Source organism: Dasypus novemcinctus, chromosome 7 (genome assembly GCF_030445035.2).
Source record: "Dasypus novemcinctus isolate mDasNov1 chromosome 7, mDasNov1.1.hap2, whole genome shotgun sequence".
Lineage (NCBI taxonomy): Eukaryota > Metazoa > Chordata > Mammalia > Cingulata > Dasypodidae > Dasypus > Dasypus novemcinctus.
Window position 1 is genome coordinate 131,453,447 of NC_080679.1, and position 23,447 is coordinate 131,476,893.

A 23,447-nucleotide genomic window follows, 5' to 3' on the forward strand; every position below is an offset into this window, starting at 1 on the left:
TTGCAATTGCCAGGGAGCCATCTCTATATGTTTGTCAAATAGCATGTCTAAAAGGAATTTCTTAATGGCAATAAAATTTATTAAAAACAATCCTCTGTGTTAAATGATATACTTAAACTTCAATGTACTTGGCTCTTCCTTTCCCTACTTTCAGGCTTTTCTTTTTTTCTTTCAGCTTATTGCAAGTCCATGACTCTCTCCTGACTTTCCCCAAGCATTTAATCCATGTGCACACATCTTCTGACCTAACGCTCTGTTAGGTCAGTTGGATAATGGTACTCCAAACATGCCCACGTCTTAATTGTGGAACCTGTGAATATGGTGCCTCATATGCAAAGAGGACTTTACGGATGTGATTAAGTTAAGGACCTCTAATGGGGGAGTCATATGGTTACCCCAGTGTGCCTGATATAATCACAAGGGTCATGATAACACGGAGGCAGGAGGGCCAGAGCCTGAAAAGGTGATGGGACTATGGAAGCAGAGCTTGGAGGGATGCACTTGGAAGGTGGAGGGAGGGACCACAACTCAAGGAAAGCTGGGGGAAACGAGGGAACTGATTATTCGCTGGCCCAGAAGAACTCAACCTTGCCAACATCTTGATTTTTAACCCTTTAAGGTTCATTTCAGACTTCCGACCTGCAGAAATGACAGTTAATACATTTGTTTTCTTTTAAGCCATTAACTTGGTGTGAATTTTTTACAGCAACAATGAGAAACTAATATACCTTCTGTGATAGGTTAAATTGAATATTCCAGGGGAAGGAAAACACACACAAAAATCATGTTCTTAATCTTATTCCTATTCCTGTGCACATGGCCCATTATAAGTAGGACTTTTTAAAAAAACTTTAGAATGCTTCATGCATTTGTGTGTCATCCTTGCACAAGGGGCCATGTTAATCTTCTCTGTATCATTCCAATTTTAGTATATGTGCTGCTGAAACAAGCACATAAATAGGACTATTTGAATATACTATTTTTGGTGAAATTAGGGCCAAGTGAACCAGTGTGGTTCTTAATCCTATTATTGGTAGTTTTACAGAAAGAAAGTTATAGGGAAGAGCCAGAAGTTAGTGGAAACCTAGAAGAGAAAAGAGGGGTCATGGCCATATGATGGGAAAGCCAAGGAATCTAAAGAGTGCTAACCAGAATGCTACTGACCTCAAGGGAAAGCAAACCTTCTAGTCTCCGAAACTATGAGCCAATGAATCTCCACTATTTAAACCAACCCATTGTGTGGTATTTGTCATAGCAGGAAACTAAGATACTTCCTTTCTTTCCTCCCTCTCTATCACCACTCCCTTATCATTTTTCAAAGAAAGAAATAAGGATGCTCTTCTGGAAAACAATCTGTTACAAAAATCCCTTAGCAAGGTTTAGTTTTAGAACTCAAAAGTCAGATATATCTTTTAAAATATCATACTATTAAATAATGTCCTAACAAAGAAACAAAAATTACTATCCATTTATAAAAGATTAAAGAAAGCTTTAAGTGGTTGGCAGTAAATAAATTTATTTTTTCAAGATAGAGAGTTCTTTCCAAGCACCCATAAAATCAAATATTTATGTCTATGATACATGGATAGTATTGAAATTTGGAGAACTCTCTGGATTCTGATGATCCTAAAACTGAATCATAGTGTATGAATTAGCAATTCAATCCAGGCAGCATGTCTTATAAGCCAACATGCTGATCAGTTAAGTTCAGGAACAGAAAAGGAGGGAAATGTTCAAAAGCAGATGGAAGTTACAGAACTCTGAGGAAAAGAGAAGCTGGAAGGCCAAGCACAATTTTAATACTAAAATATGATCATGTGACCATAATTTAAATCGGGAATAACATGATTTGGAATGCTTTAGGCAATTAAATGGTTTGACTGCTGTTGACTCCCCTCTGTAAATATAGTTCATTTTTTAATGTACTCACTTATCGATACTGCATTTCTCATCCCTTGCTATTTCCTTGTTGCTTTCTAACTTCTATTTCACTTATACACAATAAATTATTTTGTTTAGCCTTTAGCATACCAGTACATGTAAGATATTACTCCAAAATTTTCTTTTCTATTATGATTTCACAAACGCACTTCTCCAGAAGGCAATTTCTTGTTTGCTCATTGCTATAGAGACAAGTCTTCCTTGTTCCTGTATCTCTTCTCATGAAGTTTTCCAAAATGGAATGACTCTCCACTTCTTTCCCTTAGCCACATTCTAGGCATCCATAAGTTCCTGCTCAAACCCCATCTGTTTTCATTATTCTGTGCTATGCCAGGCCTCTTTCTCTTCTGAATTCCTACAGCAAACATTGTCTCTTTGCCATTTTTCTAACAGTTACTTATCAATTATCTTAGGCAACCTTTTGTTACATCATCTGGTATTGCTACTCAATTTTTCATTAGGTATACATTCTTAGTATATTAGTCCTCATGAAAGTAGAAGTATTTTTCTCAGCTCTTCAATAGGACAGATATAATGTGGTCAATGAGTAAATATGTATGTGTTGACTAGTAATAATAACTGAAAAAAATCTTACTTCTTTCCTCTTCAGCTTGTCTTTTTTGGTGTTGAGAGTAAAAGCAGTGCTCTTATTGTCACAGAAGAAATAACACTTGTGTGGAGCACTTTAAGGGAGCAGATATGAGCAAGGGGGAAGGGTGTTTGGAGGAGAAATTATGATAAGCATGAGAATATATGTGAAGGTGATTGACGAGCTCGGTAGCTGGCTATTGGTTCCCCTTTGAAACCTCAGTATTGAAGCTAAAGAAATCCATGGTCAGTGTGGCATGGAGGAGTGAGAAGAGGGTCTCAAAAGGGAACTGCCCCAGACAGTGGAGAAAACGCCAGCCCTCTGGTCTACAGACTGGATGTTTCTTTTTCATTTGTTCACTCCTTCATCCCTGCCATATACACTGCATACTTTCAATGTGTTAGTTGAACTGCCTTCTTCCTAAGACTGTATGGGTATGTATTTGATTGTAATTGTGAGCTCAAAGGTCTACTAAAAGAAAGTCTCATTTTCATGTTTCAGTAGTCATTGTTATGGTCAGATTTCCCTTCAAGAAAAGATCCATTGATAAATGCTTATCTGTTATCTAGGCACACGCAGAGCAGTGTCCTGCCAGTAGTCTCACCCTCAAGTCGAAGAGCTCCCCATGGTCCCTGATGGCCATCTCCAGGCATTGTTTGATCTTCCTGTGATAGAACATTCACTCTGGGCAAGGCATTGATTGGGTGGGGCATTAGTGGGAACCAGAGTAGAAGGGTGGTAATAAAAGAATAACCACCATGGACCAGACCCTGTGCTCTTACCTAAGACAGTCAGTGCTCAGAACAACTCTGTGAGATCTACTATGTATTCTTTTTCTTATCACAAAGGCTCACGCATGTTACATGATTTGCTCAAATCACTGGTGAGCCAGGATTTATACATTGCTCTATCCCAATCCAAAGTCTTTTTCCCTCTGTTCTGGTTAAACCCTGTAGTTGCAGAATGAGAAATGGGATGCCATTTAATATACCCAAGGTTTGACAGCTACAAAATGGTGGAATCTGCATTGAAAACCAGTTTTCTGTGACTCCATAGTGTTACTTATAAAGGGTTAATTATTTAGGTGTTCTTTTCTACTCAAGAAAGTGTTTAAGTGCTAAGGAAAAGCACTTCAAGAACACAACCCTCTTATTTCCCTACTGAGCTATAGTCCTATGCAGGAAGAAAATTAAAAATAAAAATAATAATAACAAGTGTGCTCCCAGAGCCAAAGCTCATTAGTGGGTATTTTCATGAGCTCTTTCAGAGTCTGAGAATGTTGTTCCTCTTGTTTCCTCAAATATCCCAAGACACTGTTCATGCCATTATATCTTACCTGCTTACTCAATGTTTAAATCTAATCAGAAGGTGATGCTTGAATACTCAATTTTAATTACCAGGATAGCTGATCTTTTGAGTTTTCTTCTATTTCCTTAACCACAGTGTAAAATAAAACTATTTCATTATTGTTTTTCTAGCAAAAGGCTGCATTTGCTTATTCTTTCAAAAAGGTTATGTTGAGTTTTAAGTTTACTAGAGAGCTCAGAATGGAACAGATGTTCACATATATCTGAACTACAATCATGTATGGAATAGATCTGTCTATTGGAACCATTTGTGTGCATGCCATAACCTAGAATTAATATCTCAGTTATTCATACAATTTGTCTCAAAGAATCACTGTGGGCTGTCCTTTCTTTATTCCTCTCAGCTGTAGAAGGATCTATTACAGATTTTATTTTTATCAGTTAATATATATGGTGTTGCTGATTATATGATTATCACTGTTAATTGCTGTGTATTTGGTTAAGACTAACATATAAAATTCCATCTGGGAATATAAAATATATAATTAGGTAAATAAATTTTAAAAACGAGTACAACATTGAGTAAAAAAGTTCTGTTGTAAAACTGGACATAATGTATTCTGGAGTATATAGTGGGTTGGCACTGAATCTCAAAATGATATGTCCATCTTCATCAAGAAGGTGAAAAGGCAGCTCAGTAGATGGGAGAAAATATTTGGAAACTACTTATCTGATAAGGGTTTGATTTCCATTTTATATAAAGAGATCATGCAACTCAGCAATAAAAGAGCAAGCAATCCAATTTTTAAAAAATGGGCAAAAAATTTAAATAGACATTTCTTCAAAGAGGAAATGGCCAAAAAGCACATGAAAAAAATGTTCCATATCACTAGCTATTAGGGAAATGCAAATTAAAACAACAATGAGAAATCATCTAAACCACATAGAATGGCCATTATTAAAAAAGCAGACAATAATAAGTGCTGGAGAGGATGTGGAGAAATAGGAACACTCTTTCACTGTTGGTGGGAGTGTAAAATTATGCAGTCTCTGTGTAAGACAGTTTGGCAGTCCCTCAGGAAGCTAAATGTAGAACTGCCATATGATCCAGCAATTCCTCTACTAAGAATATATCCAGAAGAACTAAAAACTATGACACAAACAGACATCTGCATACCAATGTTCATAGCAGTGCTGTTCACAATTGCCGAAAGATGGAAACAACCCAAGTTTCCATCCACCAATGAATGGATAAACAAAATGTGGTATATATGTACAATGGAATACTATGCTTCAATAAGTAGAAATGAAATTGGGACATAAGTGATAGCATGGATGAGTCTTGAAGACATTATACTAAGTGAAGTAAGCCAGACACAAAAGGACAAATATAGCATGGTCTCATTAATATGAACTAAATACAAATAATAAACACATGGAATTAGAACCTAGAGTATAGGTTATAAGGAGATAAGAGGAGGGTTGAGGGAACTATGGACACTTAATGTACGTAGAACTTTTAATTAACTTGACTGTAAAAGTGCAGAGATGAATAGAGTTGATAGTAACACATTATAGTGAGTAACAACTGGTTTATAAATGGGACTGTGACTGAAAAAAGTAGTCTGGGGAAGAAATGTCAATAAAAAGAAAGCAAAATAATAATCTAGGGACTGAATAACACAGTGAACCCAGAGGTGGTTGAGAAATGTGGTTAAGGGTACAAATGCAAGAGAGTCCTTCTGTGAGCTAGAGCAGATGTACATCACTATTGCAGAGTGATGGGAATATGGAGGAACATGGGAAAACTACAATTGGTGTGACCTATAGACTGTAATATTCTTATTAATATTCTTGCATCGATACCAAGCTATACTGTATTGATAATGGAGGTGTATGGAAAAAAGTGTGCCAAATGTATACTACGGGCCATGATTGGTGGTAATAGTCTGATGATATTATCTCATAATTTGTAACAAATGTTCCACCAGGGTGTGGAGTTGTCTGGGAAATCTATACATCTGTATGATTGTTTTGCAAGTTCACAATATCTGTAACAAAAATACATTTAAAAAATAGTATGGGTTGGGGTAAAAATACACCAAATGTAAAATAAGGAATATAGTTGGTAGTAATATTTTGACAATACTCTTGCATAGTATATAACAAATGTTTCACACCAATGCAGAGTTGGTGGAGAGGTGATGAATGAGACCCCTGTATGATGTTATGTATGTTTATTTTGTAAGTTCACAATCTTTACTATATACTTATTGGTTATGTGTGTTCATGTATAAATGATATACTTCAATAAAAATATATATGGAAAAAAAAGATATGTCCATGCTTGAACACCAGAATTTTTTGGAAAAAGGGTCTTTGTAGATATCATTAAGTTAAGCATCTCCAGAAGAGATTATCCCAGATTATCCTAAATCCAAAATCAAGTATCCTTATAATAGGAAGGCAGAGGGAGATTGGAAAGGCAGAAGTGGAGAAGACACAGGCATAGAGGAGGAGCCATGTGAAGACAGAGATTGAAGTGATGTGACCACAAGCCAAGAGTTGGAGACCCCAGAAGCTGGAAGAGACAAGGAGGCAGTCTCCATTAAAACCTTTGGAGGGAGAACGGCTCTACCAACACCTTGATTTTGGAGTTCTGGACTTCAACACTCTGAAAGAATAAATTTGTGTTGTTTCATACCACCAACTTTTTGATAATTTGTTATGGCAGTGCTAGAAAACTTACACAGGACATTAAACAAGCTTGACCTATGTCACTTTGTTTTTAAGAGGGTTGTTACTAAAGGACCAAACACAGTCTAGTCATAAACAGAATTAGTGATAACTGATAATAGCAATAAATTTTGTATGAGGGGGACAGAAAAAAAGAAAAATGAGAACTCTGAACAGTTCTTCCAGAAGTCATTGAGCTTAAACAAGGGACCATGAACTGAGGCTTATTAAGAAAAAATATGATAATATGATGTTTCAGTAGAACTCTATTTCCTCTCCATCTACTCTCATCACTTAAGATAAATGGGTTTGTTAGTCTTCATTGTTATTGTATGTCACAGGATGAGACACATCTTGCCTGTCATTTTTACCTCAAAATAATGAAACAATTTTTCTGATATTGCAGAAATGGTAGGTGGAGAATTTGCGATTCAAGTTCAAATTTGTTGCCAAAGAATTCTCTCCACTCTACTGTTTCCAGGTTTTGTGGAAAATACAAGGACTCAGGAGGTCCAAAGCTTACTCCTGGCTCTTGTTTTAATCAATACATTATTACAGGCAGATTTTGGAAATATAAGACATGACATAACTTGAGTATGAATGTGGCCATCAGTCATCCAATGCTAAGAAGAGTAATAGTAAAATAAAATCATACATGGAAAACAATAAATAACATTTATTCAATTTTCCAACAAAAGAACACTATGAAATGGATGCTTTGCTTTATGTGAGTGTAATTGGCCTGGAGAATTTAACAACTCAAAGGTCTTATTTGAACCCACCAGGCATGGTTCCCAAACTCTTACTCTTAACCATTATGCAATACTCTACATTTTCATAGGTGTCTGCGATATAGGCATTTTTATGTTTCATAAGGCAGTTGTGTTTTCAAAATGCTTATTTATTGCATTTACATGCTGAGTTTGGTTTAGAGAGTGACCACATTTCATTATGTAAATGCATTGCCTTCCGCCCAGTGTGGGAAATGACTCCCAGGGATGAGCCTCCCTGAAGCCCAGGGATTACCACTGAGCACCAGCTGGTGATGCAACTAGAAAAAGACCTTGAATAAAAGAGGGAAATGATAAAAACAAATGAGTTTATATGGCTAAGAATTTTCAAAATGACTCAGGAGGTCATAAGGGGGCTCACACTTACTCACATCTCAGCAAGATCTCAGAAACAGCCAAAGTAGATACAACCCCAGATAACGGTGCTCTTGAGGGCTATGGAGATACCCAGGTCCTATTGTTATGACAGATGGCTCTGGAGTTCGGTGCCTTGCCAGTGGTCCCTACTTTGGAATTTGTGCTCCTGAGTGTGATGGACTCAGATGTGACCTTTCTACGCAAGTCTCTTCTGTCACTCTTACTGGACCTGTGGTTGGTGTATGCCCAGGAAACTTGAATCTCTGGACTTTCCATGTGCCAGCTGGGCTCTGAGCCTCAGCAGAGTTGTAACACCTACTCTCCAGTTCATTGGACTTACCCAGGTCAGTGAGGTGATGATGGTCAACCACCACATGAGAGAGTCTACAGTTGCAAGCAGGAGAATTCCATCCATTAGCCATGTGGGATCTAAGCCCGCAATTTAGAGGTCGAGTGGACATCACCATCCCAGGGTCCTGAGGATGGAGGAATAAAATATGGATTAGAGTGGACTTACTGGTATTCTACTATAGAATAATTGTGACTCTAGCAATGCAAGAAATTACATCATTGGTGTAGAGACAGTGGCCATGGAAGTTGCTGAAGGCAGGGAGAGGGAAAAAGAAGAGTGATATGGGGGCATTTTCGGAACTCGAAGTTGTCCTAACTGATATTGCAGGGACAGATGCATGACACTATATATCCTGCCATAACTCACTGAATGGAATGGGAGAGAGTGTAAACTACAATATAAACAACAATCCATGTTCTGCAACAATGCTCCAAAATGTTCTCATCAAATGCAATGAATGTGCCACACTAGTGAAAGAAGTTGTTGATGTGGGAAGTGTGGAGGGGTGTGCAGAGTAGAGTATATTGGAACCTTTTATATTTTTTATTGTAACATTTTGTGTAATTTATGTATCTTTTAAAAAAGATAATAAAAACATTCAAAAAATGCTCACTTAAAAATAAAATTTCATCTGCATGTAAAATGCCCCATTGTTTCCTCAAAGTGTTTATTTTTGCCTTTAGGTTCATTTTAGAGCTAGTTTTTGCTTTTTCTCATTTTCATTGCAAATCTGCTTGTTATTTGTTTATCAGACAAGTCTCCTGAAAAACCTAAAACCTCTGAAAACACAGAAAATTAGGATGGCTTAACCTGTGGTCTCGAGTCACATTGAAATCAACTTATCACGTCTATGAAAAGTGACAAGGAGAACAGTCCACAGAAAATGTTTCCATGGTAAAAAAAAAAAAAAAAAAAAAGTATATATCAGACTGTCTTTAGGTACTTGTATCAAGACAATTCAAGTTCTGAAACACAATCCAGACTCTTGAAAAATCCACCATAACATGTATGCTAAGAATAAGGGGAAGAAAGTTCAGTGACGAGAAAAATATGATGTGACTGTATTGGGGAAAGAGCTGCATGGCAACATGGTTCTGGACGGTTAGAGTTTATTGTGTGGTGTATTCCTTTGTCTTTGTGATGTATTGTTAATGCCTTGTAAATAAGAGCTCACAATGTACTGGGCCACATGAATTTTCACCAGCAGGCCCTGCCCCAGGGAGCTATACTTGTAATAAAAGGAATGAAATCAGAATGCTTCTCATGTCATTAGGCATAAGTCAGGCTTCACTCTTTAGGCAGAGGAAATAGTTTGAATTACAATTATGAGCATATATGTTTATTTTTACTGCATTAAGCCACTTAACTCTCAACTAAATCAGTCACTATGTTTCAGTTTAACTGGCATGGCAAAACCCTGGAAATAGTCTCCTGATCTTATGTTGGGTTTCAATCCACCTCCATTATATGTTTTATTACTGCATTACAAACTTTTCTGATTGCTAGGATAATTCACTTTGTGCTTTTTGTTCATTGCCTTTTAGCTCCCTGTTGATTTCTAGTTTATTCTCTATTTGGTTCTATACGTTAGGTTGATATTTTTTCTATGCCTTTAGGGTCTTTGGCTTCAGATGAAGTATTATAAATGTAAGCTTAATAGTTTTATCACATAGATTAGGGCTAGGAAATTTTTGTGGTTCAGTCTGAAAATGTACATAGTAGTACATAGTTTCATTGAATTATGAGACTATTGAACTTGATTTTCCATTTTTAGGAAAACATTAAATCATATATGACAAGCGGTGTGTGTATGTTTGTGTGTGTATGTGTATGGTTTAGGGGTTAAAAACATACAAATTCTAAGGTTTCAGGAAAATAATAAACTATGCTTCAAAAAGATTGAGAAATGTCTTCAAAGTTGGAAGCCACAGGCATTAACATTTCCAAAGTCTGCGTATCATATCCTGTTGATTATAGTCTTTAGGACTGCAGTAGCTTCACCCAGAAGAGTGCCTGAAACCAGTCTATACAATAGCCAGAAATGCAGAAACCATCTGAAGATGTTAAGAATGGATAAACTCCTTCCCACAAGTGCATTTGATTCAGGTGAGATGAGAACCTGTGGTGTGAAATTTTTTGACATCAGGCTCTCGAGGCTAATTTATCTGAAAGATTCGGTTACCTCAGATATCCTTAAAGATCTAGTGTGATGTTTGGTATCCAAAGGAAAAATTTGCTTAAGGTAGGTGAGAGGAAGTTCTAGTTGCCATTCTGGGCATCCAAATAATTAACTATAAGAAATAGCTCAACTTAGTAAGTGCCAGATACAGTTTTAAGGGCTTCATGTGTGTCAACTCGTAGAATACTTAAAGTAACTACCCTGAAAAGGAGACACCACTGTTATATTTATTTCACCAATGAGAACAATGGGGCACAGGGAGTTTACATAGTTTATCTCAGATCGTACAACAAATACACTGGCTACCGTTTCTGGAATCTTCACTCTGATACACTATGCTAAGCTCTTTCTCGACAGTGTGGTTGGGTTTCCCCAGGCCATCGATTACTACATAGAAATTCATAAAGTGTTTCCCCTACTAAAAGAGGGCATCAGATATAATACAGTAACAAGAACTGTGACTCCTGCATTCTGGAAGGCAAAGATCGTGTGATGTCCTGTGATATTTTCTAATGCTTACATGCAATTTTATGAAGGGTGCTGAGTGGTTTCTCAGACAGGTCTCCTGTCCTGGTCCCTGAGACACAAGTGCTTTCCTCTTTACCTGCCCTAGAAAGTTTCCCACTCTATCTACTGCTCATGCTACTGCCCAAGAGTCAGATAAGTAAGGTCCTGACTCCTGGCCTTAAAAAGGCATCTTTTTGCCACAAATGTAGCTGTATGGCCTTGTATTCTTATTCTTGTTATAAGTCTAGCTGCATAATGATTTACAGCTTTCAAAGCCTTAATTTCAGCATGTGTCTAAAGGTAAGAACAACTATGATGTCTTCCTCATGGAATTTTGTGAAAATTAAAGGAGTTTCAGCATGTTAATTGTACATCTGTATAACAGAAGTTAATCAGAGTTGATATTGCTACATGTCTTCTATCACCTCAGGCAGAGGAAATGGGGGAGACATTCAGATTGGAAGGATCATTTTTCTAATTAGAGTCTCAGCTAAAAATAAATCCTCCCACTGTGAGTTCCATGGGCTCCCCTTGTTGTACTATTGCATTGCTCGCCCCTAACAGAAACTGCAGAATAACTCAGGGTGGCTCCTGTGTAATTACTTCACACCCTGTTTTGTCTAGACTGTAGTAGAAATAAACATTGAATTATAAATAAATAATACTGTTGACACTCATTATATTGGCCATATAAAGAGAGCTAAGATGTTCATTCCCTAGATATTAAGCCTCTACAGAGCCCTTCTTTATTTTCCTTTCTTAGATATATTGCCATGTTATCAGGGGAAGAGAGAAACAATTGCACCCCCCCAGTACCCAGTTTCCCCAAGAGAGAGAAAAGAAAACCAATGTATTTATCCACTATTTCAATAGAAGCCACCAGAAAAAAATATAGTTTTAGAAATGTTCACAAGTAATAATTATGGGGAAAAAAAATTTCCCCCATAATTCATAATCAATTTATATAACCACTCAAAATATTTGTCATCCCACTCCTCTGCTTTGACACCAGGTGTTATTCTGCATGGGTGACTGTCTTTATAAGTAGTTTGGGTCTCAACCCTGAGTCCACACCTATTTTCCTAAGTTGCTGAACTGGGGCTGGCCTATGGAAAATCTAGGTCCAGATTAGACTCCAGCTGTGAGCAGCCTCATGAACCCTCCTTCTCCACATTGGGCATCGTTCAGCTGGATACACACTCTGGCCTCATGTCCCCTTCCAGTCTGAGTTAAGAAGACCATGCTGTACTAAGGCATGACATTATATTCCTGCTAATGTCTATCAGTCTCCAACAAAACAATCTTAGATTAAAATACTCTCCAATTGCTTCATCCCTGAAGACCAAGCTGCTGCCTCCCCAGGAAGAACAAATGCTTCATTCCTACAGGAACCATGGAGAAGATGTTCATGGCTCTGGAACTCCTGGGGCCAGGCCCAAGAGGAATTGACCTTGGCTCTGCCAAGAAGAAGGTGGAGGAATTCCAGCCAATGGAGGGGGTCCCTTGATCACTGGCCTCAAAGACCTTCAGTGGGAGGTCAAGCATCTACATGGCTGGTAATTTTAAAGTCTCCCACTAGTCTGGCATCTAAAGATGGCACAGTCTGTGCAAAACCTCATGAGCAAACTAATCCTGTCAAGGAGCTGGCATTTCTCTTCCATCAGTATAGCCAGTATATCTGCAAGTTGCTTTTCTCACTTAAATAAATCTGGAAAAGTCTGAATGATGAGGGACCCACTGGTAAGCTGATGACCAGTGGAGTCTGTGGAATGTGAGGCTGGACTCATGTCATTTGGCAGAAGCTCCATCACTAACGCTTGCAGCCCAAAGTCAGGCTCCAGAGATTCACAGCCTCTTCATGGAATTATTGCCACCCATATTGCTCTGCCCAGTAACTGTGGATCCATCAGCCACATCAAACCATAAGAGAATTTCCCAGGATTCCACCTGGAACACACCAGCCTCTGGCAGCTTGGACAGGTCATCAGTTGAGAGGGTCTTGGGAAGAAAGGACACTGGAAAATAAAATACCCTTGGCTCCGTGGCATTCTAATAATACTTCTCTGTTTGTGTGGGTGTGTTTTTTTTAGGTGATGTAAAATTGAAACACAATGAAATGTGCCATTTTTAATTGAGTCAATTTTTAAAAACTTTTCACTCTCCATAACCCACAGTATCCAACAATCTTATCGTTTCCACCAATTCAGAAAATACCTTTGTACCTTCAGTCAATACCCATACCTCCTCCCTAAGCATGCAGCCTCAGTTCTGATTTCTATCATTACACATTTTTGCAACTTCTTGCAATTCATAAAAATGAAATAAATCAGAATGGACTCTTTGGTGCCTGCATCTGTAACTTAAAAAATGCTTTGCTACTTGTTAATGCTGTCAGGTGGATCAGTGGTACTCTCTGCTTTTAACATTGAATTCTTTGACATTGAATAACTGTTACAAAATGTTTATCTATTTTCCTCTTGATGGACTGTTTGGTTGCTTCAAGTTTGGAGCATTATGAATAAAGATATTATGAATTTAAAAATCTATTTAAAATCCAGTGCTTGCTGTGCAATGCAGAATCAAGACAAACTGGAAAATAATTTTGCTTCTAACTTCCTCCTAACTTGATCTCTACACAACTGGGCATGGTACTTAGCTTTACTAATGAATTAGACACTTCAGGGATGTATCATCCAAAGACAGCATGATCTCTAATAGAACACAGACAAGCGGACCTTTAGAGGCAAACATTCACTTTTCAAATGGAGAATGGGAGAGTATGAAGCTGGGAGGCAGGTGAATTTTGAGGAGCCAGAGACACAGTCCCTGGAGAGACAATTTTTCACCCCTTAACCTTGAGAAAATAATTCATTCCTGAAAATAATTCATTATCTTTTGCCAAATTTCTCAAGAATCCCAAGCAGTTTTTCACTAAGAAATTGGCTTCAGGTGCACTGAAAGCCTGATCAAGGTAAAGCAGTTTAGTGTTGGAGCACCAATGGACATTTCTTGGAAAGAAGCATATCCATTTAACATTTCTGTAGGAGTATTCTGGTTGAAGGAATAAGAGTCTTATGTAACCTGGTTTTGGGGGATTGGTTAGCAAACCTGATCTTTTTAGGTGAATCATTATAGTTTGTAGACCTCAGATTGAAATACATCCATTTAAGAACTGCTGCCCTGAGGGACGTGGAGCAACTCTGTTTTAGCTCTTGGTTTCTCCCACAATATGCACTGAATATGATTTCTGAGCCACCAGGAAATTCCTGCTGCTCAAAATATATTTCACTACTGCCTGTCACAATACCTGAAATTTTACCATTATAAGTTACAATTTGGCCCAATCAACTCTTGTCAAGATTATTGACAGGGTAAATGTGACATGCCTTGTACAGGTCAGCCTGTACAATGACTGGTAAAAAGTATTCAATGTGTACTTTGTCTCAATTCAATGAAGTTCAGTGGTGATTACCACTTTGGTGAAGCACAGCTGGTTTCTTGCACAAAATGATTTATGACCCTAGAAGGACTGTTTAGAATGGCAAATGCAAGTCCTAGAATGAAGCTCGAAATGGGGTGAAATTAGAATTTTAGCTCAAGCGCTTGATGGTCATAGTTTGAAGATGAAGACATGCCAATTATTAAAACGTCATGGCTATTTGATGCTTTGTTGGTCAGACTGCCCTGTTTGTGGATGGATTAGCTTTTATGAAGGATTACTCTGTGCCAACGATAATGCTAGCCCCTGTGTTTATGCATCTTATTCAAACTTTACCACCAGTTTGTGGAATATATTCTATCTTCAGTTTAGAAAAGGAGAGGATCTGGTCCAAACAGCATTAGGATAAGTCAGAGATTCACATAGAGTGCACGCTTATGTGCCTGCCCATTGTCTGAGCCATGTATCAAATTGTTTCATTTGGAAAAGAGTGCACATTGATAAGACTTACATATACTCGCTGGGTAGGGATCAAACTTCTCTTGACTTCTGTGCTGTGCAAATTTATATTTTTTGGATCCCTATATATTCTGTAAGGAGGAGAGAATAATATATGCTAACAACTATGTGCTGAAGATTATAATTACTGAACTGTTAATTATAATGTGCTTAACTTTATCAGGGAGATGAATATATAACAAAGTATGTGCTCCTTGTAACTATTTCTCTGCAGTTATTATTTGTACTTGGGATAGGGGTGAATAAAATCAAAATGCATTTAGTGGTGTTTTCCCAAAATATGGTTTCAATTTTGTCAGTACCATGCTCATCTCATCCTCTCCCTTGTGCAACCATAAGAGCAGGGGTGGACATACTAGAATGTTTGGAATGGTAGGGCTTTAATTCTCTCACTTTATTTTAAAAGTATATATTTTCTCACATAAAAATAATACTGAGGACCTATTTTGAATTTTTGAGTTTGGCTTCTTTTAGTTTTGACTATCAGGCTATATCGATCATATTTTCACTTATTAGAAAACTGAGGGAGGATGCTAGATGTGTATCTGCACTTCCTGTCATCCCCCACCCCTCACCTTACCTCCAAGTCCTTCAAGTAAACTTTTCATAAAGGAGATACTATCAATGTTAGGAGGGCATTGTTCTATAATCATGAAGAGTAGGCACAGGTAAGTTATTAAGAAATAGGCCTAACGTGGAATCCACTAATGGAAAGACTACTCTAGTTTTATCTATCTAAATGCCTATCTATCTATCTCTCTTCATCATCATCATCTATTATCAATCTATCTTATCTATTATCTATCTTGATCTATTTCTTATCTATCTATAATCTATCTATCTTATCTATCTATCTATCTATCATCTATCCATTTATCTTGAAATTACATTGGGTCCTGATTCTTGTACTCCACATTGTTCCTTGAACCATATAACAATTCTCCATTCATGACATTGGTGATGAAAGATCAAACATTCAAGAAAACCTCAGGTTTGGATACTATTTCAGGGGACATCAATTTTGCAGTCAGCCTTGCTACTGTCTTCCCTACGAGGGAGACAGCCACCCTATGCAGCTTCATCTTGCATTGGGAAATACCCACTCATGCAGGCTGCTCTCCTTACCAACTTTCCCTTACTTTGAGGTCGCACCTACCCCTAGGGTTTTATTATAGCGTATTTCCAAGTGAACTTTTCCCTACCTATCCAGACATCCATTCTTCACTGCAAATGGCAGATCCCATTTTTCCAGAACACATCTTGAAACCATAGTGAATTTTTACTTTGCTGAATCTCTATAGTTTTACAGTTTAGATATGGGTCTGTAAAGAACACCACAATACGAGCAAGAAAAATGTTACTGCTCCAAGTGTGAGTAGAGGATGGTGCTCTCAACTATGCCAATTTAGGAATATGCCCTTTGAAGATTGGCATTCAGTCTGTGGGGAAAGTTCCAGACCAATGAATACTGGCTCTTGAGTTCTTCTCTCTAATATACACACCATAATATTGAATTAATATTTTCATGTTTTGTGTATATAAATGTAATCTCCCAAACTTCAAGTTAAACAGGAACAGGTCTTTTTTTCTTAATAACCTCAGTGTCTGATTCATAGCTGCAATTAAATATTTTAAATTAATATTGATATTTAAATCAATGGGATTGCATGTGTTTCAAGTTCAAAAGGATTATATAATAATCTTTCATATATTATTTGGTGCACAGTATAAATAAAATATACATTTAATAGATATTGAGTCATAATTAAATTACACATATATATGTATATTAATATTTAATTTTATTTGGATTAGTATTGGTGCAAAGATGGGTCAATACATCCAAGCATATTTATCTTCCACCTTTTACTCTCAACCTTGCCTTTAATCTACTATGGCCAGGGCTTTCTTTGGGTTATGTTATTTATATTTTGGAATATAATTGTAATTATAGAAAGAAATCTAGAAATCTTACAAGTAAAATAACGTGGGGATTTTCACTAAACCTGCATGCTACTATTTATAAGCTCAGTTGTCCTTGTGCTTCAACCTCTGAATTTGTATAGCTACCGTGAACAACTATTGATTGTTTTATGCATCAATATCACTCCCTAAAATTGGGAAACCAGTTGGGCAAAATGAAAATAAAGATAATGAGAAACTTTACAGAAGAGAGGTTCCATGTGTACTAATGCCCTTTACCCAGCCTCTTCCTGAATATCCCAGGCGGATAAGCTCACTCATCATATTAACATCTACAACAAATGAGAGTTAAACAAGGTGTGTATGCCATCACTAACCTCAGATATGCAAGATGCAAGAAAGGTTGTCCAATGTGTCCTGTTGAATCAGGCTTTAAACCTGTTTAGTGGTAATAATAACAATAACAGCACATCAATCAGAGTCTACTTGCTAATTCTGTTGTACTTCTCCTTCCTTATAGTTTCTTTCCTTCCTGACACTTGGTCTCTTCCCCCGTAGACATATGTCACATTTCCTTCATGACCGCCTTCCACACTCTAACTTGGCTTCCACAGTGCCTTCCTCCTCAAGCTGCCAAGATACGTGTGCAATCGCTAGTATCTGCAATGCTTTGAACAGGCAACCCACAGACCCTTCTATGATAGATGTACTGTGTGTGTGTGTGCTGTGTTGTAGGTAAACAAAAAGACCAAATGGAGTTGAGAGACTGAAAAATGGATTGTATTTCTTCCTCCTCAAAAACATATTTTTCCCTTCTATAAATCTGTGTTGGTATGATGCTTTTGTTTGAACAACCTTTTTAACCCTCAATGACAGAAAGCACCGAAGTTCATCTATGATACCTGAGATACAGCATTAGGCAGAAATCTATATAAATTTTGCCATTTTGCAAGTGGGCATATTTACTGGGCGTAATATGGAGAGCTTGAATTTTCACAACCTCTAAAATTAAAATACATTTTACTTCTCATGTAATTTAATTCTTCTTTCTTTATCACCCTTTTTTAATGATAATGATGCTCTTCTTTACTCATCGGGTTGCCAGGGTCTGGGTTAAGTATTCTGATTCTCTTACACTCTGCCATGAGATTTTCTTTATTGCAGCACGGTCAGTATAATTCTTTGGCACCACATTGTACAAGACTGTGTCCTCCTAGAAAGCAGTGCTTGCCAAGCATTGAGAAGAGTGCCTGTCACACACTTGACATGAAGTAAATATTAATTGAATAGCTAAGTGAAAACGAATTCCGTAAATCTTACACAATACTGTAAATGAGAACTTCTTTTTATTTTTCATCTCTAGATCCTTTCTTTAGCTGATGTCATAAATATTCTCCTGTAAAACCACCTCCTACATGAAACAAGCTCTCCTCCATTTGTTTCTTTCCTGATTCCTTTAAATGCAAATCCATTCTCTTACCACTAGAAGGGGGTAGAGTAAATATTAGGCTGATCTGTTAGAAAGGATTAAACTCAGGATTCACTCTTTGATGAGCAGGTGGCAGACTGGGCTTAGAGAGGGAGATGAAAATGGATTTATATGCAACTCAGGTATTGTGCATCTCCAGCGCACTCAATGAAAAGTGGTATTGATTTAATTTGGTTAATAAATTTTGGATAAGTAGAACTCTCAATTAAAATATCACAGATCAAGGGAGAGAAACATGCAGAATAGGCAAATTGTCAAAGGTGGCAGGCTTCCTCTTACCTCATTTTCACTCTACCCACCTGAGATTTCATTACTTTTGTCAACTGGCTTCTCACACAGAGCAAGAATGTGAATTTTCAGTAAGCATGTGATCCAGTCAAAGTATTTCTCTTCCTTCTTTATTGTCTACTAAGAAAATATTTTTGGGAAAAACCCTACATGTTCAAGGAAACTTTAAGGTTACTTCACCCATGACTAGTAATCCAACATAGAAATCTCTTCCTCAATTTTCTACAGAGTGGGTTGTCATACTTCTGTTCATTCCCACCAGGATGTGGAATCCCACGGCCAAATATCGCTGAATGTTTCCACATTGCTTATCCTGAGCTCAGGCAAGCTTTTCTTTTCAGTGATGCTATTCTACCCCCTAGAGTTTAGAGCAACAGCTCATAAGATGTATTTTCAACATATAATAATCTTTCCAGTATATGAACATCCTATTTTAAAACCTGACCCTTCAATAGTTTATTTTAATAATTTTACTACATTTTTATCTTTTCTCTGGCCAAGATCACCCTACCCCTTTTTGTTTCTTGTAGAAAATATAAATGGCACAGGTACTACACAGCACTAGGCTTTATTTATTTTTTCTTTCAATGACTTCCAAATGTCATTCCTAAGTTGTCACAGATTTGGGTGGTTGCTATGGCCATTGGGGTTGGGGAAAGTGGGAAAAGCTTCTGATGTATTCAAGTTGGGGGTCTCTCCACAGTTCCTAAAAAAATGGACTGTTTGATAATATTTTAATTAAATCTCTTGCTCAATTAACATAAAAAATTTATATAGATTTCTCTTTAGTAATCAGACCAGCAGGTTTACTCAATGTGCCAGTTTATTTGCTATCTAGTCCTGAGACAATGCAAAAAGATTCATAAATGTGCAGGGAAGAATTTCAGTGGAGAAACTTGACAGCTCTGTGATCTTGGACCAGAGACTAATTTCTCCAAGCCTCCCTTTTTCTTATGTGGATTTAGGGGATTGATATGTCACTATTTTGCACATTATTTTTGTGGATAAAAAGAGATAAAGAATGCATTTACACCATCTGATGCAGTGTCTGCATCTAAATAGTTTTAATACAGGGTTTTTTCTAGATTTGGGAATCATCCTGAATGACATTGCAATGACAGATATAAGCCATTTTATATCTTCCCGTAACATGAAGAATTGCATGGGAGAGAATGTAAACTACAATATGAACTATGGTCCATGCTCAGTGGCAATGCCCCAGGATGCGTTTATCAGTTGCAATGAATGTTCCATACTAATGAAGGATGTTGTTTATGTGGGAGGGTGTACGAGATGTGGGGAGTAGGGTATGTGGAAATGCCTATGTTTTCTGTGTAACATTTAGGTAATCTAAGTATCTTTTAAAAAATAAAAAACGTATATTATTTTAAAAAATAGAAGAACCCATTAAGCTATTCTTATTTTTACAGGCTATGTAAAGTTAAATTAACAAGATTTCATAAACTGAATAGTTTGGCTTATGACTTATGCAAGATTCAAATATTCCAAAACAACGTTCCTTAATTTGGATAAAACTTAATCTCATTCATTATGAATCATCATGTGTATGATGAAAGAGATCTCTAGTATATGTGTGCTATATATTAAAACAATGATGCAGGCTAACAGCAAAGAGATAACACGTGGCATTTTAGGTAGTCATTTTGAAGCATATCAATTATATGAACTATATGAAAGTTGTAAACTCTTTATGGAATTTTACCCTATTTATTATCCTATGGCATGAACAGAAGACATCTTCACTATATCAAATCTCTTATTACATTCCTGAAATGACCCACACCCTTGGAGTCATCTTCCAGTCAAATAGGGTGAGGGTCACAGTGAAGGAAATGTTTCAGGGTAGCAAAAGATTGAATGCACTGAAAAGTAATGCCCCTACATCTGAGGAAGAAGTTTCAACAGCCATCCATCCAAAGCGTCTATAAAGGAAATCAAAGGTTTACGAGATGTCTCCACTCACTTGTTTTTCCCATCTCATATGTTCCATCCTGGATGAAGCTATAGTCACTGGAAAACATTCCTTTAAGGAAAACATTCCTTTAAGGCACTGCAGAGGAAGATTACAATATGAACTACTTTGAAAGGACTTTTGATAAAATAGAAAAGGCAAGCATGGACCACATTTCATTTGATAATCAAGGATCCAAGGTTAGTCTTCCAGGAATGATCTGAATCAATAAAGGTAGGCTTCTAAATCCAGATCTCACTCCTATCACCAGGACTATGAACTCTACTCTGACACAGTCGCTCAGAGTTGAAGCTGTTTGTATTCCTCCTTCCACTGCTCGACTGCTTGTGTGCCCCAGCCAAGAGGTACTGCCTGTTCTTAGACTTGATGTTCACAATTCCAGGTGTATTTCATTGTGTGGGTTTGACAGGCAACAAATTTTTTTCAGGGGAGGGATGTGATTCCAAATATAAGAAAAATAATATTTACTGAGCACCTGCTGTGTGTGAAACACAACATCAGTCCCTTTACATTTCATACCTCACAGAATTCTCACATCATTGTTGAAAGTTATGATCATTAATCCTTAAACCGAGGCCCTGGAGTGACTGACCAACTAACTAAATCCATAAAGTCGATAAGTGGAAAAATTGGGATCTGAATCCATGTCTAATTGGAGCCTTAACCCATAGGTTTTTCATAATCTTTTGCTGCATTTTTAGGAATAAAATGCACTGTTTATTATAGCAGGGAGACATGCAATGTAAACTTATAAATATTTCCCTAAAAATAGTTAAAATAGCAAGAGCTCTGGTTCCCAAATCATGAAGCTTCTGTTATCTGAAAAACTGACTTTTACGGAACACTTCCTTCCCTAACACTGCGGATAAATGAGGCATTGCGATGACTGATAAAAAGACTGAAATGATTGAGAATCACCGAGTATCTATCACATGTGAACTTGTTTGTGAAGCTAAGGAATACTCCGTATTTGATAAAGATTCCTACTAACTGGACATTCTGTCTGAAAACCGTCATTTCAGATGGTCCTAGTTTAAAAGGATGAATTCCAATACAGACAGCATTGAGGGAATATGTTTGTGTCCATATATTTCTATGCTGAATTCTATGCTTATTTAGATTCAATTAAAACTAATTGAATCAAAGGTTGTCACATTACTGGCTGATATGCTACTTGCTAAAAATTAACACAGCAGTGTACCTCAGAGACGATGCAACCTTCCTTGAGATCTGCTATAATAGAAAATACACATCTGAGGCAAAAATTGTCATAGAATGAAGATATTTGGAGATGGATTCCCTAAATATAAAAGGAGAAAGGCAAAGTGAAGAAGGCCTGTTATCAAGCAATTGGAGAAGAAAGAGAAAGAACAGTTATCATATATCAATTCTAATTGATGTACAACACTCTCATTCAGTATCTCTCCCACATCATCTCTCCATTTTCCATGTGCTTAAAAATGTGCACATAAGAAAATAGGTTTTATTTTTTACATATTTATATATAGTTGTATATAAATATACATAAATATATATGCATATATATGCCTTTTAAATATATATGCTTTCCAAATTCAGCTTCTGAGAATGTATGTAAAGATGTAAATTTATTAATTCAACATAAGTCATAATAATAAAATTTTAATTAATTCAAAATATTCTACCTACAATATTTTTAAAGTTTTTAACATTCTCAATCTTTTAGATATTGCACAGCCATTAGTAGATTTCCAAGGAGTTCTTCTTAATGGTGCAAGAGAGCATATGAGCAAGTAAATTAAATATAACAAGCTGGGTCTAAATATTAATTACATGTGTTTTAATGTAGACATGCACACACAGGCTAGGTCAACTAGGCTACAAACAGCATAGAAAAAGCTACAAAATATAACTTTATGTTAACATTGTAACTCGGGGTAATATTTTCTTGATTCCTTTAAATTTTTATGGAAATATGTATTTGCCCTATTTTCTTTAGTGGTCTGAAAAATAGTCATTCATTTATCCAGCTACTAGTCTATGTGAGGATAACTTAGAAAGAATATAAATATATTGTGGGGCAGTGAAGAATGAATGAAGAATATGGAAATCTAAAATCTCCTGCAATGCAGTCTTGCCATCTCATCATGGCTGTATCTACAGAATGAAGAAACATAATTCCAATCACTTAAGTACAATATAAGGTTAACCTTGTTTTTTGATACAATGTTAATTGTGACTCCCAGAAATTTGGATTTAACAAATGTAAATCAGGAAAAACATTATTAGAATGGTCAATATAGAGTTGCCAAATTTTATTTTGGAATTAAATTAAATTAAATATATTATGCATGTAATTACTTTTAGTGCAAAAGAATTAAAATATCCCATTTCCTTTGTTGATATAAATTTGAATGAAATTGCATTGTTTTTGGCGAATTTGCCAAACCAGAGAGCTATGTTTAATATTCAACATAGAAAATAATTCCCATGAATTACTTTTTGTGGAACTTTATTTTGATCACATTTATTAGCAACAACCTAGTTTCACATGGGTAATGTGAAACACAATTCTTAATGCTGCTTCCTTCAATTTAATGTATTCTTTAATTTTCTCTCCTTAGTTCTTTTTAAATGTTACATTAAAAAATATAAGAAGTCCCCATATACCCCCCACGCCCTCATCCCACTCCTCCCACATCAGCAACCTCTTTCATCATTGTGGGACATCCGTTGCATTTGGTGAAGACATTTTGGAGACCTGCTGCACCTCATGGATAATGGTTTACATTGTAGTTTACACTCTCCCCCAGTACACGCAGTAGGCCATGGCAGGACATACAATGTATAGCATCTGTCTGTGCAGTACCACCCAGGACAAATCCAGTATTGAAATCACATGTCATCTTCCCTCTCCCTACCCTCAGTAGCTACCGAGGCCACTTTGTTCATATCAATGCTACAATTTCTTCCATTACTAATCACAATAGTTCCATAGTAGAATATCAGTAAGTCCACTCTAGTCCGTACTCTATTCCTCCAGCCTGTGGACCCTGGG

The 23,447-nt window shown here is 36.8% G+C and overlaps 1 non-coding gene across 1 annotated transcript; it reads right to left on the reverse strand.

Annotated features, from left to right (window-relative positions):
• Positions 1 to 845: 845 nt before the first annotated feature.
• Positions 846 to 953, reverse strand: LOC131279334 (U6 spliceosomal RNA). The gene has a single exon (XR_009186704.1). It is a non-coding gene; the product is annotated as a U6 spliceosomal RNA (small nuclear RNA).
• Positions 954 to 23,447: the final 22,494 nt, after the last annotated feature.